At 32.8% G+C, this 18,031-nt stretch overlaps 1 protein-coding gene across 3 annotated transcripts in view; it reads right to left on the bottom strand.

Annotated features, from left to right (window-relative positions):
* The window catches only part of LOC118182699 (cadherin-like and PC-esterase domain-containing protein 1), a 522,776-nt gene that overhangs the window by 319,162 nt on the left and 185,583 nt on the right, over positions 1-18,031 (bottom strand). The gene's annotated exons all lie outside the window — the stretch shown is intronic.

The following is an 18,031-nucleotide window of genomic DNA, read 5'->3' as shown; positions in this document are numbered from 1 at the left end:
GCTTAAGTAGTTTATTTTAAAGAGCTTCAGACTACGTTATCCGCGATGCAATTTACTTTCTGTTATGTTGATTTGGATACCAGCAGTAGTGGGAATTCATCTGTCGCACAAGTAATGCTTTTACGTTCATTTAAGAGTTAAAATTTTAAAAAAAGTTATTTTAACCTTCTCACTACTTTGTGAGTCGTTTTAGTTGAAACGATATCTCGCTATCGTTCTTGTAGAGTTTACAGGACTTTGACACAAGCTTCTAGATACAGTAGAACCCTGCAGCGTTTAATAAATACAGTTAGCCACAAAAGTCTGCGTACAGATTAAATTTGAAATTAAAAAAACACTTAAAGCATAGAAAAATGTACTTTAATCATTGCATTTTTTTCTTCTATTAGCTAAAATTGTAAGCTAAAATAAAAATAAATAATATCAATGTAATACTTTTTACATTTTTTCAAAAATATATTTTGTCAAAAAAAAAATCAGAAATTCCTTCCAATAAGTCTGCGTAAAAAAAAAAAAAAAAAAAAAAAAAAAGCAAAATATGAGTTTTTTACGTTACTTCAATACTTTGTAGGATATCCTTTATTCTTCAAAACAGCTTGCAGACGTCTGGGCATTGACTGAACTAGTTTTTCAGTGTCATCCGACGTAAATTTCGTCCATTCTTCCCGCAATTTACTAATTAGCTCATTTCAGGACGTAATATTGTGTTTTCGAATTCGTTTCTCCAATTTTGCCCACAAATGTTCGATTGGATTGAGGTCTGGTGACTGTGGAGGAGTAACTGTACTGGAGTGTGATAGAAGAGATATTCCTTCACAATTTTAGCTGTATGTTTCGGGTCGTTGTCTTGTTGGAAAATAAAGGTATTAGAAAGGTTTAAATTTCGGGCACTGTCTCGTAGATTTTTCTTCACAATATCCAGGTAAACATACTTATCCATGACTTTATCAATAATGTGAAAATTTCCAACTCCTTTCGACGACATGCACCCCCATACTATCACACCGCCAGCTCCATGTTTGACAGTTGAATTTAAATTTCTCAGATTCAGTTCTGTTCTTGGGTTTCTCCATACAATAGGGTGGCCATTAACTTTAAAAATTGTAAATTTACTTTCGCCTGACCAAATTATATTGTTCCAAAAGTCCTGCGAAGAGTTTAAATGTGTTTTGGCAAAAGCAATTCTTTTCTTTCTATTTGTCTCGGAAATGTATGTCTTAGACCTAGGTTTGCGTCCATGATAATCGGGCCTTTCGCAGCACTTTTCGTACAGTTTCAGGAGAAATTTCCTTGTTGCCAGTTAAAAAATGTCTTTTGCAATGCTTGCAGCAGAAAATTTAGGATTTTGTTTAATTCGTAAAAGAGTTTTTCTTTCTTCTCTCTGCGTTAGCTTCTTCGGTCTCCCACATCTTGGTTTTACAGCAAGACTACCAGTTTCAAGATAGTTTTGAATAACTCTTTGCACACTAGAAAATGGTTTTCCAATGGTTTTACCAATATAACGAAGAGTTTTACCTTCATCTCCCAATTTGATAATTAGTTGTCTCGTAACTAAAGGAATTTCTTTATTGGTTGTCATTTTGGTCAAAGAAAATAGAAACAACAACTTCCAATCAACGTGAAATTTGCTTCGGAAGTCAATGACCTTGAAAGTGTAACCTTCTTTGCATTCTCAAGTTTGAAGTTTAAAAGTTAGATAAAAAATCCCCCGCCTCCTTCGCGTTGTACGCAAATTTTATTGGCTTTGATTTCTGGCCACTTATCTTTTAAAAATTAGTGTGCATAAATTATTAGATATGAAAATATTACAGTTAAATAATTTCAAAGTTCCTTATTGAAACTAAATATTTAAAAAATAAACTTTAAGAAACTACCCTTTTCGCACCTTAAAATTTGGATTTGATGTTACTTTTCTTGATGTAGGCAGACTATATTGAATAACTGTAATATCAAATTTTTATTATTGTGGAAAATTAAGAATTTTGTGCCATTTAATTTAAATAGTATTCAAAATTAAGAGTACAAAAGTCACCTTTTCTGAGCCAATTAACTGCTACGACAGTATCACAATCCCCAAAACATAGTTGTGCAGGTTTTTGAACTTATTAGAAGCCGAAAAAAGCATATTTCTGTGACAGTTTCTCCTGCAATTTGTTCCTCTGTGTTCTGGGAATTCAATAGTTTTCCACTATTTATATTATATCTCCATGTCCTAATAGAGTCTTTTTTCACACTTAGAGGTTTCCGTTGTTACTTTCTTTTGTATCTGGAAGTGTTTGCTCACCATTGCTCTTTGACTGATATTTTTCCCTCCACAGTGCCTTGGGTCGGTAAGGGCAATAATAAAAATGCTACTATTAAGTGCTAAAACAGCACTTACAGCAACGGATTGTGGACGAACTACAATAGTATTTTCGCTTATCAGTTACGTTAAAACTATGCAGTAACCATACGGAGATTATAACTGTTATGATAGATAACATGTGGAGAATCAAATTAATACCACTTTCACTCCGATATTATATTGACATTATTAATAACGCCGTTAAGTATTCGCTGCAATTTAATATCGATTTACATCGCGCTATCTACTTCACGCTGTTTTAGTTATCCTGCCTTTTCTCTTAAAAATTATTATGCTTGTATGTAACCACTTTTTGTGATGCTGGAAGTGTTGTTCTCATCTTCTTGAGAATTCATGATGAGAAATATGTAATATTTATATAAGTCAGAGTATGTAAAATCTACATGTGTTTTTGTACCTTACTTGATTTCAAGTTGATTCTTACTCTCTCTATGTACATACATACACACACACACACACATACTATATATATATATATATATATATATATATATATATATATGTTGCTGGTAATGCATGCAGCTCTGGCATTCTCTAGAATACTTCGGCATTTTATAGATTGCCTGGCGTTTTTAGACACAGTAGAAAATATGAGAATGATTATCTACTTTACCTATGCATTGTACAGAGTGTCTATAATTAAAGAACCCTATTTCAAAGCTGCCTACAAGCGAAACCAGTGATCAGAAAATTGTGAAATTTTGTGACGGAGAATGTCTTTCAGATGAAAACAAATTTGTTACAAACAGTGTTACTAGAGGGCAAATTATACATTTACCTACACCTTTACAATAGTTTTACAATTTTACAAATTCTGTTATAAAAAAAACGTGTTCCACGTAACAGCCATAATTTTCAGCTACCATCTGAAATCGCAAGATGACATATTCTACAGTTGAACGAAATGTTTGCTGGGAAATGTTCAGCAGGCGGCGTGAAATGCTGACTTTAAGATCAGATAAAGTTCTTGGATTGTCACGGCGTACCAGATGTTTGAAATGCCCCCAAAGCCAAAGATCGCATGGATTGAAGTCTGGCGATTGAGGAGGCCATACATTACGAAAGTGTCGGCTGTTTTGGTAAAACAATTTTACTAACAAAGTGGGACCTCGTAAACTTATCGTCAATGTGAGCAACAAACACACTGAAAACATTTGAAAATATTTTTATGTCGTCACGCTGGAGGTGCCAAATAACGAAATTCATTTGTTTGTGGTCGAACTTTTTCAGGTCTTCTCGATATGAATCATGTGTCCTAAAACTGTTTCTACAAATTGTAGACGACACTGAGGGTTACATGGAGCGCTGCAGTGACCTGCGCGTGAGATGGAGCATTGTTAACAGATTGGCCTGCCTCCAGTCTGTCAACAATTCTCCATCTCATTCCGTCCTCCAGACGTTTGTAGCTACTCATTTTACTGGAAACCTTAAAACATTTATCCATCTTTTTCGTTAAATATGGCGAATATCGTGAAGGAGTACGAGTACACAAATCTGCAATAACCTCTTGTGCATTTATATCTCCTCAATAATCACAGTTCCGCGGATAGGCACGTGTATTCGACTGTAAATATTTACATACTTCTTAGTCGGCAAAATTAGAATTTTTGGTTCAATACTCTTCGTTAAAGTAGACATAATTGACAAATTCTCTTAATTTTTCACACGAGTGTATATTTATATATCTAAACACGTAAATTAAAAATATTAACTTTAATTTTAGAATAATTCTTTAACTGGAAATTGTCTCTTTTTCGTGCTAAAAATGATAACTGCTTATGATAAATACCTCCAAATTGCGTCATTTCAACAATCCATATCGTATTATTCTTGCACAAAGCAGGATGATGCAGATACTTCCATAGGGCTTCAGCCAATAATTTTAGAAAGTTATTATTAATCGAACCGAAAATAAATCATTCTAAACCAAGATTTCATCTTGAACACGTTGCATTATCTCTCTTGCTTCGTCACTGCCAGTTTACTGCTGGATGCTGCTGTTTCTTTCTTTAAATACATTAAAAAAGTGTAGAAGGAACCGATACAGTTCTTCAAGAAAAGGCGTTTACTTCGCCAGTTTGTCTCGAAAAATGTCTTTCAGCGAGAATACAGAAATATTAAAATCAGCATTATGATAGCTCAGTCGGAAAACATTCGGAGCCCTCTCTTCGTTCATCAACTTATTTCGTTTATGCACTTTGTTTCACATTAATAACACGAAAACAGCCATTTTAAATTTCGATAAAAAAGTTTAGAGATTAAGGACAGGGATTGATACCTAAGGAATATAGGACTATAATTGAAAATGGAGAATATTTAAATGCTCGCAGTTTAAATGTAATAGACTCTCTCTTCAGACTTCGAGTGCTCAACAGTTTGAAATGGAGAGGTAATCAATTTCATTTAAGAGTAGTTATTTGATGCAGCTATGATCAATATTATTTTTGAATAAATTTGTATGACGGGCTAAACATTTTCAGAATATTACCTTAGCTGTACAAGGGAAATATACATTGTATTTATTCCTTATTAGTAATTTCGCCTATCGCTGAAAGAATATACCTGTCATTTATAATTTTTACGATTATGAGATATAGCATGAAAAAAAAAATCAACGCTCTTTTCTTCTATAAAGTTGTTGTTCTCAAAATTTAATTTAAACTTTCTTAGCTTGTATTAGAGGATTAATTAGTATAGAGGTATTGATAAATCTTTATACTACTATCTTTCTGATAAATCTGTTCTACCATATTTTCCCGAAAATAAGACTCAGCTTCTGGCAGCCTTACTTGAAATTTACGTCCTACCGCCAGCTCTGCAAGACATTATTCCGGCTTTAGCCATTTTTACTAGCCGACGTTAAAATATTTGAACCAGCTTAAGTAAACTACTGTATATAAACTGTTATAACTGTAATAACCCCGTGGACAGTTCTTTAGTATCATTATTACAGTTCATAATAACATCGTGTTCCCAGAACTTATTATATTTATCTCATTGTGTTTATCTGTTACTTATTATGTTTGTCTACTACTTATTATGTTTATCTGTACGTTAGCTACACAAAAGCAGGTGTTCGGCAGGTGTCGGCGAGAGCAAAGCACATTTTTCAAGTTTCTCCTGCTTCCAAAAAATACACCTAATAAATGTACAGTGGCGCCCGAACTAAAAGGTGGAAGGTGATGATTCTCCACCACCAGGATTTGGCGAATGGGTGCCCTAATCCCCAGTCGCCCTTTAAAAGGGGGAGTATATAAGGTATTATCTCCCGTCTTCATAGCATGCCTTCGAGGTGTATGGTAAGCACACTCAGTGCGTATTCCAGAGGTCCGAGGTTCGAGTCCCGGCGAGGGCATTACATATTTTTCACATCTCCTGGTTAAAATGCCTAATGTCTACAAACACAAGCGGTGCCTTTCGTTAAATTTAAAATTTAAAAAGATGTTATTTTAACCTTCTCGGAAATTGTCATCTTAATTCAAACTAAAGCGATATCTCGCCTGTCAGTGTTGTAGATTATGAAGAGCATTTATTTAAACATCTACTCAATTAGAATCCTAAAAATACTTTTTGTTATATACTGTATGACCCTTTAGAGCCAAAATATCTTATGTATTTTTCATGATTATTTTTACTTCAGCTTTATTCAGCCGCATAAATTTTGTGGATTTATTAAGTTATTTTGACGATATGAAAAATGCGCAATGTCCTCGCCGGGAATCGAACCTTGTACATCCCAAATACGCGTCGAGTGTGTGTGTGAACACCACAACGGCATGCGGAAAGGAGGGAGAAAATACCTTGTATACTCCCACTTTTAAAGGGTGACTAAGGATGAGGGAACTCAATCGCCAAATTCTAGTGGTGACGAATTATAGTCTACCCCTTTTTGTTCGGGCGCCGCTGCACAATCATTAGATTATTTTGAAGCAGTGGATGTGAAAAATGTGCATCTTGTGAGAAACACTGCTATGAGAACTCTTCCGTGCAAGCTGTTTGAGCAACAAGCTGCAAGCATTATTATTTTTAATGTTTATCCTACACACGTACTTCCATTCACAATACACCTAAAAAAATATAAAATTTTCTGAATACACTATTAAGACGCTGCGAATGGATGAATTCTGCAGATAAAACGTCTAACATTTTATATGAGCAATGAAGAGAAAAAATTCCAAATCGTAAAACATTCATTTTGCTGTAAAAAGTGACAAAGGCAAATAATCCCATAACTTAACGACCAAAATTTATACAGATATGCGTAATTAATATTTCTATAGGGTTAATTTGAATAACTTTATAAAAGTAGATTTTTCTTAACTCTTCAAAAAAAAAAAAAAAAAAAAACGAAACTATTAATCTTCAAGCCAAGCTTTTTGTTCTGTAGTTCTGTCCAAAATCAGGTTGAAGATATCGAATTTTCGACTGAAATTGGCATTAAAAATAATATAAATTAGTAAATTTATTCTTAAATAAATACGCGAATTTTATTCGAAACATATGGCACGTTTTACGGGCTATTGAATAAAATATAAAAATCCCTTTTTATTGCAATAATATCTCTGAGAAATAAAAATGCAAATCTAAAAAGTTGGATTTTATTTATACGACACCTCTTACAAAATCTGAGACTGTTTTCATAAAATTCAGAATTAACTGGGCATTCTGCCTGTAGTGGTCTTAACGGATCTTTACAGACATGTTCTAGCCAATGGTTAATGCTCTTAACTGAACTTAATGTTCTAACTGAACTCTACAGGCATTATTCTGGTTAATATTCTAACTGAACATTGCAGGCATTTTCTGGTTAATGTTCTAACTAAACATTGCAGGCATTATTCCGGTTAATGTTCTAACTGAACATTGCAGGCATTATTCTGGTTAATATTCTAACTGAACAATGCAGGCATTATTCTGGTTAATGTTGTAACTAAACACTGCAGATATTATTCTGGTTATTGTTCTTATACGTTTCCTTCAAGTTTCAATATTGTAACTGCACAGAGAGAAATTTCGAATTATTTGTAAGCTCTTGAAAATAAATTTCATTTCACAATTGTTTAATTTTATACGCTTTAACATCAGCCCTCCAATTACCTTAAGTATGGTGTCTTAGTGGAATCGTTAAATCTTTCAAGAAATGAACATAATCATTGCAATTTTCATATTTGTATGCTAATAATCCGGGATTACAATTCATTTCGAATGGGAGTTGCAAATCAGAACCGAGCAGTTTCTCTGCTGCCTGAAATACTTGTAAAGCAATGTATGTGTGTGTCGAAAGCATCTGCAGTTTGCAATGACTATATTTTGTAAAATATTATGTAGAATTAAAGGATCATTGTGCAATTTCCAGGAATCCGATGAGAATTTCCTAACTGAATTCTCCGTAGGATAAGTATCGATTTTAGACTATAATAGAGAAGCTTATGACTGACATAATCTTGCGTAGTAAATTCATTTTACAGTTTCAGACTGTCTAAGATAATTGCTTTTGTTGCCGCTTATACATTGTTTACTTTAAATTTCGTGATTTTATATACTTACGTATTTATACTAAATGAATTTTGAAAGAGAATCGCAAATATCAATCTTCTAATTTAAAACTTGTAGGTAATTATAATTTTACATAACCAGTTATTTTATGATTTAAATCTTTATTTTCACATCTTCTATAAGTTTCCCTCCCAGAACGCAAATTTAGTTTTACAGTATTTAAGCTGAGGTTTCTGGATTGTAACACAGAGCGTGTTTCTGACTCTCCAGACCACGTTACTAATTTCTGCTAGCTCAGATAAGATTCTATTCTTCGGCTTTGCTTTATAGTTGTCGACATTTAAACGCTGACATTGTTACACTGGTGAGAAATTTGAGCCCCTTCTTGTTAAATCAAATGCGTAATCTTTGTTTACTAAGTTTTAAATCTTGAACCTAATTGTTACTTTAAGTTACATCGCCACAAGTGCTCATTTTGTGAAGCACAAGATGTTCCAGTGCTGATTTAATAACTGGTTTGTTAAAAAATAAGATTTTACAGTTCTTTTTAGACACATCGATAATTCTCTCTACGTTTGCACAAATTTAAACTCAGTTTATGCAACCAAAGAACACCGACTCTATAAAATTATCTGAAAGAAACAAAAACACTTCAAAATTAGTCTTTAAAATGTTCTTGAATCACATAACAAGAAAATAAACACGAAAATAAATGTATGAATGAAAACCAAATTCAACTGTAAAATCAACATTAATCTGTTTTAATGTTGGTTTGACGGGAGGGGGGAACTCAGTGCATTTCCGAAGAAATTGACAATGAATTATTATTATTCCAGAAGCTAAAATAAACTAAACGATATAGGAAATTCGTCATTTAAATTGACAAAATAAAAAAAAATATATAGAAATTAGAAAAAGGAGCAATGATTGTGATGCCGTTTATTCCGATCTGAATAGGCACTTTCTCTAACACTGAATGACAACACAAAAAGATAGTAAAGTGTATTTGATTTAGATAAACAATAAGCATCAACCGTGTGAAATAAGAACTTTCTTTGATTTGTAATTTGGTGTAGTGTGATAAGACTGTTGGTTTGTGACATTTTGAAATAGTGAATTTGTTTAAAACTTGACTCGGTATTGATTTAAACATATTTACAACTGATCTCACTGGATGCGGTCTGTTTCATAAGATGTTTTGGAGAATTTGGACATTGCCGCGCAATTATTGTACACTGTGTGCTAAATAAAAAACAGGTATATAAAAATCTAACGAAATACGGTTGTTGGAAAAAATGGATTAAAATTAAAAATCCTGAAATTTAATTTTTAGAATACAATAGACTAAACCAGGGTTTCTTAAACTTTTTTCAGTCGCGACTCCTTTTTAGCACTGAGATTTCTTCGCGACCCCCAGAACTCCATAATGTTTACAAAAATTTTGTTGTACCCCATACGTAGTGCGAAAATCCATCACACACGTGAGTGAAATTGTCATTTTTTTCTCTTGTACTATACTATTGCAGTTTTAGGTCATTAACTTTAATTTATAATTTTAAGATATAGAACAATATGAAAATTTTAAATAAGTAACAGATGAAATGACAGCGTCACGCGCAAAGGAAAGAAAATGAACGTTTATATTATAAAAAGAGTGCGTTGAAACTTTTTTTTTCTTTATCTGTATTATCTTACATTTATCTATTTTCAGATACATTGTGTACAAATATTTGGTATTTGTAAAATTATTATAATAAGTTAAAGAAATATCAAAACTGCTTAAACGTTTGGCGGCCCCTTGGGTGTCGCGACCCACAGTTTAAGAAACCCTGGACTAAACTGATCCAAGGAATTCGAATTCATCAACTGCAGAAGTTTCTTGGATATATTTAAGTGAATAAATTAAAAAAAAAAAGATTAAAAAGTGCTCGGCTGATAACGGTCACATTTTTCAGATAAATTACGCAAAATAGTTTTGCTCTTTGAAGATGTATGATGCCATGCTCCACCGAATCGCAAAATGAACCAATGTTAATCTAAGGTTGAACTTTGTCTCTGGAACAATCCAAAACATACTAACTAACCTTAAGTTCGAGAATAAGCTTTAGTTTAGCAAATTCCTCTGCATACCTCGTACGTCAGAAGGTAACCTGATTATACAGCTAAATTCATCATCGGTACATGATTTTTCAAAGAAATCCAAGAAGAATAGTTACTCGCTCCTTGAATGAAGAAAGGGAATGAAAAATGCTGTTAAATTTATTTGATCCAAATGAACGCATTAGACATCTCAACATTGCAGCTTGCAGCACCATTTCACATTGCACTGTTAGTATAACAATAATAACATTTCAACTAAGACCAAAAATTACTTCACCTTTTTCCAACAAAATATTCGCTTGTTGGTCTATTCTCGCTTCCTATAATTTCCGACTGGCAGATATTTTTAAATATTAGGAGTAATAAAATACCTGTGGATAATTTAGGAACGCTGAATTACTGAAGCAAGAAAAGTAAATCAGTAGAGACCTACTTTCGCAGTAAAAAATCGTGGTTTAAAAGAGATTTTACACCAGGATTGTTAATACGAGTTTTTATTATCAGTTTCCAACTTCTCATTTTTAATCATAATCTCTTTGTAAGCCAAACCTTGTGGTTTTAATAAAATATTAATTTTCCGTTAGACGTTGGCTGATGTTTTAAACAAATCAGCAAATCTGGCTGCAGTCAAATCAAATAGTCCTCTCACGAATTAAAAAGTGATCAACTGTAATATTCATGACGTCAGCTGTTGTTCAAATAAGCAGCTGTAGTTTTTCTATGAAATAGGGACGTTGAAGTTGTTCCATTATAATTAGAATCAACAAGGAACACACAGCAACAGTTCACGAGCAATGCCGATTGAAGAGTGCGAAAAATAAAAATGGTGCAACTGTCAATTTTCGACGCTTAGAGCTTTTAATCACGCCAACTCGCGTGCTTTCCTCTTTGAGTTTCTACAGCGTGATTAATCAAGCATTCTTCTTTTACGTTACCGGCGGTAGAATTTTCTAAATTAGTTAGCTTGCACTGCATTCATAAAGTCGGGAGAGATTCGAACATAAATTACATCCGTGTATTACATAGTGTTTACGCGTTTCCCTTAAAAATGAGATTTATAATTAGTATTTTATCCTTCCTCACTATCAAAAATGAGATTATTCAAATCACGTTTTTTATGATAGGGGATAATGTTCTGGTTTATAGATTAAAAACCTAAAATCACTAAAACTCTTGACGTACAATCAGCTTATCTAATAGGATTCAAAATTATTCTGCTATTATTTTATAGATGCCTAGTTTTGAGACGAAATAAAAAAGTTTAACTCTTTCAACTTGAAGTAAAATTGATTTATATCCTGTTGTCCGCTGCTAAAACATACCCTGTTGATATATAGCTCACCAAAGTATACGTTGAAGTAATATTTTATAATGAATTAAATAACACGTCAGAGATAACTATACTTTCGTCAGAGGTTTATTAACTAAACGGTTTTAGATTTCAGGTGTTTGGTTTTAAAATTAAAATATGTACAATCAAATATTCGCAGAATTTTCTTAAAAAGATGTGACATCTATTCGAAATCCAAGAATTTCGAGCATGGGGGGGGAGGACATAATGTACATGGTAAGTACAGTGCATGTACCAATTTCTAGTTACAAAAGTCACGAAATGCAAGATTATCGGACAAATGCAAAAAACCTTAATAGTTATATAAGAACATGTGCAGACTTAAAGAAAGAGAAAACTCTTGAGAGAAAAGTTGCACTAGAATTTAACATAATTCCGTACAGGAAAAAAAATGTATATCTCGGAACAGAGTTAATGAGAAGTTGACTAGCATGAGGTCTAACATGTAAGCCTTCTTTTACAATTACGTGGCCCAAATTGTCTGCAAAGTTACTAATGTTAAACGAGCTTTATTACATAATTTTTCATTTTCTTTATTAATGAATTGATGAAGAGTAAGCAGTTTGAGATCTTTGTGTAGGGCATCATATCTAATGAAATAAGTTGCACCAGCAACAACTCGAAGAAAAGTATTTTGTAGTTTCTGAACTATAAGGATGTACCTGTGAGGATCATTTGCCAAGCAGGAGAGATACACATAATTATTTATCTAATTATTAAGATGTATCAAGATCTGATTTCGAGCTATTGGCAAGACTAGCTTTGTGCTTCAAGGTTGCGCAATATGCTGTAGGAGCAACCTCCTCAAAATATTTCTTCCAAGAGGAATTAACCGTAAACGTTACATCTACGTTTGTGCCATAAAAGAAACTTGCTGTAATTATATTTTTTATCTGTATTTACGAATCATGAGCCGTTTTGATTTTTATGGGTTTATAACATCTTATGAGTTGTAATAACATTCTGTCTCTCACACCATGTTCCTACTTCAGACTTTTTTTTAATTGCCTAATTGAGTTTTCTAGATTTACATAAAATTGTGGTGCTGTCCTTCTTTTTGAACGGCAAATATATTTTCTATTTTCCAAGCCTGACAGAAATTTGAGTCCTAGAGGCATGCATTAAAAATGCTATCAAGTTTGTCAAGCACAATTTTTTAGGAATGTTCTCAAGCTTCATATTAATAACATGGTCTAAACATGAAGATTTCTTTGGGTTAAAGTTATAGATAATACAAAAGCATCGAAGTTGTCACAGCTTCTAGCTGAGAGAGCAAGCAAACACATGTTAACTTGATCAACAATATAGAATTCAAACCGCAAGTCGGACGATTGCACATTTGCTTGTTATAACTACTTTTCGTTGCCTCCAAAAATATATGAGCCTTTTAAAATTCCTTAGAGAAGTAGGTACATAACATACATACAGAAGCCGATACATATACATTTTCTGATTAAATATAGCTTTGTATACATACTCGTATAATATAGTACACAAAGCTACATTTAATCAGAAACTCGGTGAGAACATTTCCATTAAATTTCATCAGAAAGGACCAAAATGAACCATCTTTCAGTTTTAAAGATTCAATCTTTTCATTCCAAAAGCAATTTCTGTTATCGCTAATATGTTGTTTAATATTGCGACTTAAGGCGTTCTGGTTGCAGCAGAATATTTCAGTTTTCCCCATATTTAGCGTAAACGTGAGGAAAGTTTACAGGCCGGTTTCTTTTTATCTCTTCATCAAAGAGCCTCTTTATCCCTAATTAATCAACTATCCTCATGCATCAACTGGTAACTTTTCATGCATGATATTGCATTAGTTAATGACCTCTGAGAAGCTTCTTGAAATACACAATGAATATGTTATACGAGTACAGCCACTTTAAAGCGGAATAAAAAATTCAATATAGAAATGTTTATCATACATGTGTCTGGGACACGAATTTGTGGGTAGGCGTACCTTTTTCTCAATACCATCCAGCTTAGTTCACTCCAAAATGGTTTTCTTGAGCTAGTTTTAGCCTAATTAAAGACTGCTGTACGCAATATAAAAGATAAATTCAAACAAGGGCAAACATCCATCTTAGAAACACAAATTGAAGGTAACAGAAAGTATGCAATTTGAGCAGTCAAATGTGGAGTTACAGATGTCCTCGAACAACTCTTCCGCCCATAAGATTTTACCATGTGAGGTCGAGAAAAAAATATCTTAATGGTTAACATAAAAGATCTTTAGCAATATAAAATACAAAAAGAAACACGTAGTGTTACGAACTTACGCTGGAGGTGCTTCAAGTAATGTACGATGAAATCGACTGACCTCAAAAACCTAGCGTGCCACCAATTACAAGCATTCCTGGATACATTTACAATGGAAAAAATGGAATCGAACTGATTTTTAAATAATGCTTTAAAACAAAAATGTTAATAACACATATTTTCTGAAATATGATTTGTCATAGCACCCATCCGTTTTATGCCACTTGAACCATTAATTAGTTGATCAGAAAAAGATAGATTTAGAAAATGTGTTCGAATATTTATCTTTAATTACAAATTAAACTGAAAAACATATTCCATATCCTGAAGTTTAGTGCTGTCAACTACATTTAGATCTGATTAAATCATTTTTGCGAAATATTTAACAACGGAGAGACGTTTACTCATTAGAATGGAACAGAAATGAAATTATTCATCGGTTGGGTATTCCTTCAAAATATTGTTACAATACAGCGACGACTGAAGATTTTATAAAATTCTTTATGGTGACATAGGTGATTCATGATTGGCTATCCGATTTCCTTAAAACATGTTTAACAGATGCCGATAAAGCTTTTGTGGAACCTTGGAAATGAATTAGATGGATGATCAAAGAAATTCTTCGAAACTTTCTAAACTCTAATTCCATTAGTACTTTACAGTTTAGTTTTTGGATAAAAGCTGCTGCAATTACGTCTCAGACGTAACCGCTTCTGTTATTTGAGGATAAAATAACTGTAGACATACAAAATATATATAAACAAGAAACTTTTTTATAAAACAAAACGTGAAAGAGACTATATTGTGATGAGGAAGATACATAAATTGGAACAAGCTTGAAAGTAGCCGTAGCTTGAAAATGTAAATCCCAAATCAAGGTGAAAAATATGCAAACTCCTATATCCCAGGAACTTTCCGTGCTCTGAAATTGTAAATTGCAAATGAAGGCACAGAAAGAGTTCGAAATGATTGAAGCCATTCCAGCGTATTGGTGCCAAGAAAAAAAATTTCTTCCATGAAACTCAAATCACACAATAATCACAATAATAATAATAATAATAATAATAATAATAATAATAATAATAATAATGCGCTATTTCTACTTCAAAAATTTAATTCAGTATCGAAAGAGAAATTTTAACACTTGAAAATAAGATTGCATGTAGCTATAATAAATACAGCGCTCATGAAGAAATAGTTTGAGATAATCTTATTTTAATATTAACATTAATATTACCTGGTGGATAATTACTTTATTGAATACTTATTTTCTGAGTGACTGCGTACCTGCTCGTTAAGTACTTGTCGTGCTTGGGTATTGCCTATGTTGCAGAGCAGAAAATAAACCGATAATTCCGCTAGCGAGAAAGGAGCCAAAGCAACCGCAAACTTCCTTGTTCAAGATTTGAACCCCGGGCTAGCGATATGGCAAACAGTATCATCTACCGTACCGAATAGGATAACATGCTTTACTATGTTACATACCAGAATACTTGTAAAGTCATTAGGATATTTTGAAGCAGGAGATGTGAAAAATGTGCAATGCCTTCGCCGGGACTCGAACCTGGACCTCTCGAATTCTCGCCGCGTGTTCTACCATTACATCACGAAGGCATGCAGAAAGGAGAGAAAAATACCTTATATACTACCCCTTTTAAAGGGAGACTGGGGATTAGGGGACGCAGTCGCCAAATCATTATCCACCACCTTTTTGAGTTCGAGCGCCACTGTAGAGTCATTACGTTATTTGGAAGAAGGAGACGTGAAAAATGTGAAATGTCGTTGCCGGGACAAGAACCTAGACCTCTTGAATACGCGCCGAGTGTGCTACCTTCACACCACGAAGGCATGCAGAAAGTACGGAGAAAATACAACTGGTTTGTTCTATCTAGCAACTGTTAATTTTGAAAATTGCTTTGCTACACCAAACCGAATATAAATGGAACGAATTTTGGTAATCACTTTTTTTTAAAAAAAAAGGGAATAATTATTCGAATTCTGGTAAGAAAGGTTTCATAAAGAACTGATGAGACAAGAATTCTCTACAAAGAGTTAAAAATTTAACTGTTCATGTTTTCATTCACTTCTTTTGATTAAAATGAAAAATTACCATAGAATACTTTTGTTTGAATAATAGGGACATTGATAAAAGTTTTTTTCGTCGATAGTATTCTTTGAAAGCGTGCTAAGAAAGAACCGCTCTGCGTATCAGCTAGAAGAACAAGGCCATCTCTGCGTAATGTTGGCCACTATTCATTAAGATTGTTTAAGAGGTTGTCTCAAGTAGTGAAGGAAAAAAAGTTCGCTTCCTGGATGTTTAGAAAGTTTATAAAAAAAGAAGAAAAAAAAATAGCAAAGGGAAATAAAAACCCTCTTCCTTTATGGAAACAGATAAAAACTTCCAGTGTGAATAACAACATAATGAAAACAATATTTATTTTGAAATAAGAAGAGTAAACATACGCACTTATCGCAATACGCAAAGTAAATACCACTAAATGTTAGTTGAAATTTCGTTTGAAGAAACCGTGACAGAAATTCTTTGTAAAACTCTGTATCTAAAATAATGTACTATTTACTATATTTGAATATGAAGTTTTAATTTTTGTTCTTTCATAACAATGAATATTTTAAATGATGAGAAAATGAATGATTTCAGTTTCTCAGAGGAACTACATGACAGAAAGAAAAAACATATTCACTACAGGAGCCCTTGGAAGTATTTTAAAAGGTAAATCTCAGTCATAACATTTCATAGATTTAAAATATCAGTCTACGAAAGAAGAAAACTATGATTCTTGAGATATACAAAAGGCCATAAATGCTGCTGATTTTTGCACCAAAGTGTGTAAAACTTTCATGATTTCTCAGAACGATAAAAAGTGCAACTTTTCAAAATTGTACTACTGCTACATCTATAGCTTCAGAAAAACTTTAATCTTTCTGTATAAAGCATTTCGAAATTAAAAGTAGAATTTTTTTAAAAGAAATTGTACTGTTGACCTTAGGAATGTCTATAGCAGAGTCATTCAATTTCTGTGAGTAGTTGGCTCGCTGCACGTGACGGTACATTATGCTGCCCGAACATTATTCTTTAACGAAACCCAGAAAGTATTGCCATTGAACAAGATATAAAATCTTTAGTTTTTGTGCTGACTTGCAAATTCCAAACTATGTATTTCGATGTAACATACAATTTAATTTTTTTAAAATTATAACCGTAGTTGCTTAACAAATAAGGCATTGTGAAAGCAGTAAACATACTTCTTAATATTTTGCAGTATTATTTTGCTTTTTACTAGTATGTCTATTTGGTACAATTTCTATTATATTTACTTGTTATGCTTTAAAATATTATACCCAATTAATAATTACTTTGAACATTTACAGCGATGTTGAAATTGCTAAAAGATGCTTCTGACGTTGTTACATATTTCAGCAAATAATAATCGTTTAAGTTTTATGTACCTAATGACTTATGATTAATTATGTACCTAATGATTGTGATAAAGACATTTGTTTCAAATTATCACAAATACAAAATGAGAAACCATAACTTTCCAACACCGAGCTTCAAGTTTTTACTTCCTTGTACGAAGTAAAAAGGAAGTATTGTAATCGCGAAATGTTTCAGACAACATATTTCAACGAAAATATCCATTTTGACCGTTATCGAAAGCAATTTAACGATGTTTTTGCGTGATATCTGTACGTAAGGACAGAATAAAAGACTCGTTTCCTCCAAAAAAATTATAAAACTGCTTTAAAATTAGTTCTGAAGAGAAATTTTCGTGGCGTCTGTACGAATGTATGTACGAACGTATGTACGAAAGTACGTACGTACGTATCTCGCATAACTCAAAAACGAGTAGCCTCAGAACGTTGGAATTTTGTATATAGGACTGATATAACATGTAGATATGCACCTCGTATTTTGGTTGCAATCGGCCGTACCAAACGTATATAAATATATTTATATATATAGCCACTCTGTTACCAAGCTCAGTGATCTCAGTTTCTTTACTCTTATATGCTTGTAAATCGTACATTTTTGGCTTAAAAAATGATTGAATTATGTTATTTTTATCTTCCGGTTAAGATTTTTATGCCTTTCGTAATTCTGGAAGCAATATTTGTACAATTATCAACAATTTAAAAGCTGTTTGTTAAGTTTTAAATAACATGGCGGACATACATATTTGTTTACATTTGAAACATCAGAATTGTAAACTTGTTGCCAATCTAGAGAGACTAAGTTTCACAACACAAAAATAACGCCTTCATTTATTATTGAGAATTAAATCATGCTTAATCCTTTATGGAATTTTTTCGAGGAAATAAGTGTTTAAGATTTACTTCGTAATTTTTAATGCAGATATTTTGAGTTTTTATGTATTTTTGCCTTGTCGCGAAGTGAGAATTGAATTAATTGAATGAGAAATACTAAATCGTCTGTG

This window comes from Stegodyphus dumicola, chromosome 4, assembly GCF_044657685.1.
Source record: "Stegodyphus dumicola isolate Sdum_Otavi_A_Nest chromosome 4, ASM4465768v1".
Lineage (NCBI taxonomy): Eukaryota > Metazoa > Arthropoda > Arachnida > Araneae > Eresidae > Stegodyphus > Stegodyphus dumicola.
This window is presented reverse-complemented; position numbering and strand designations above follow the sequence as displayed.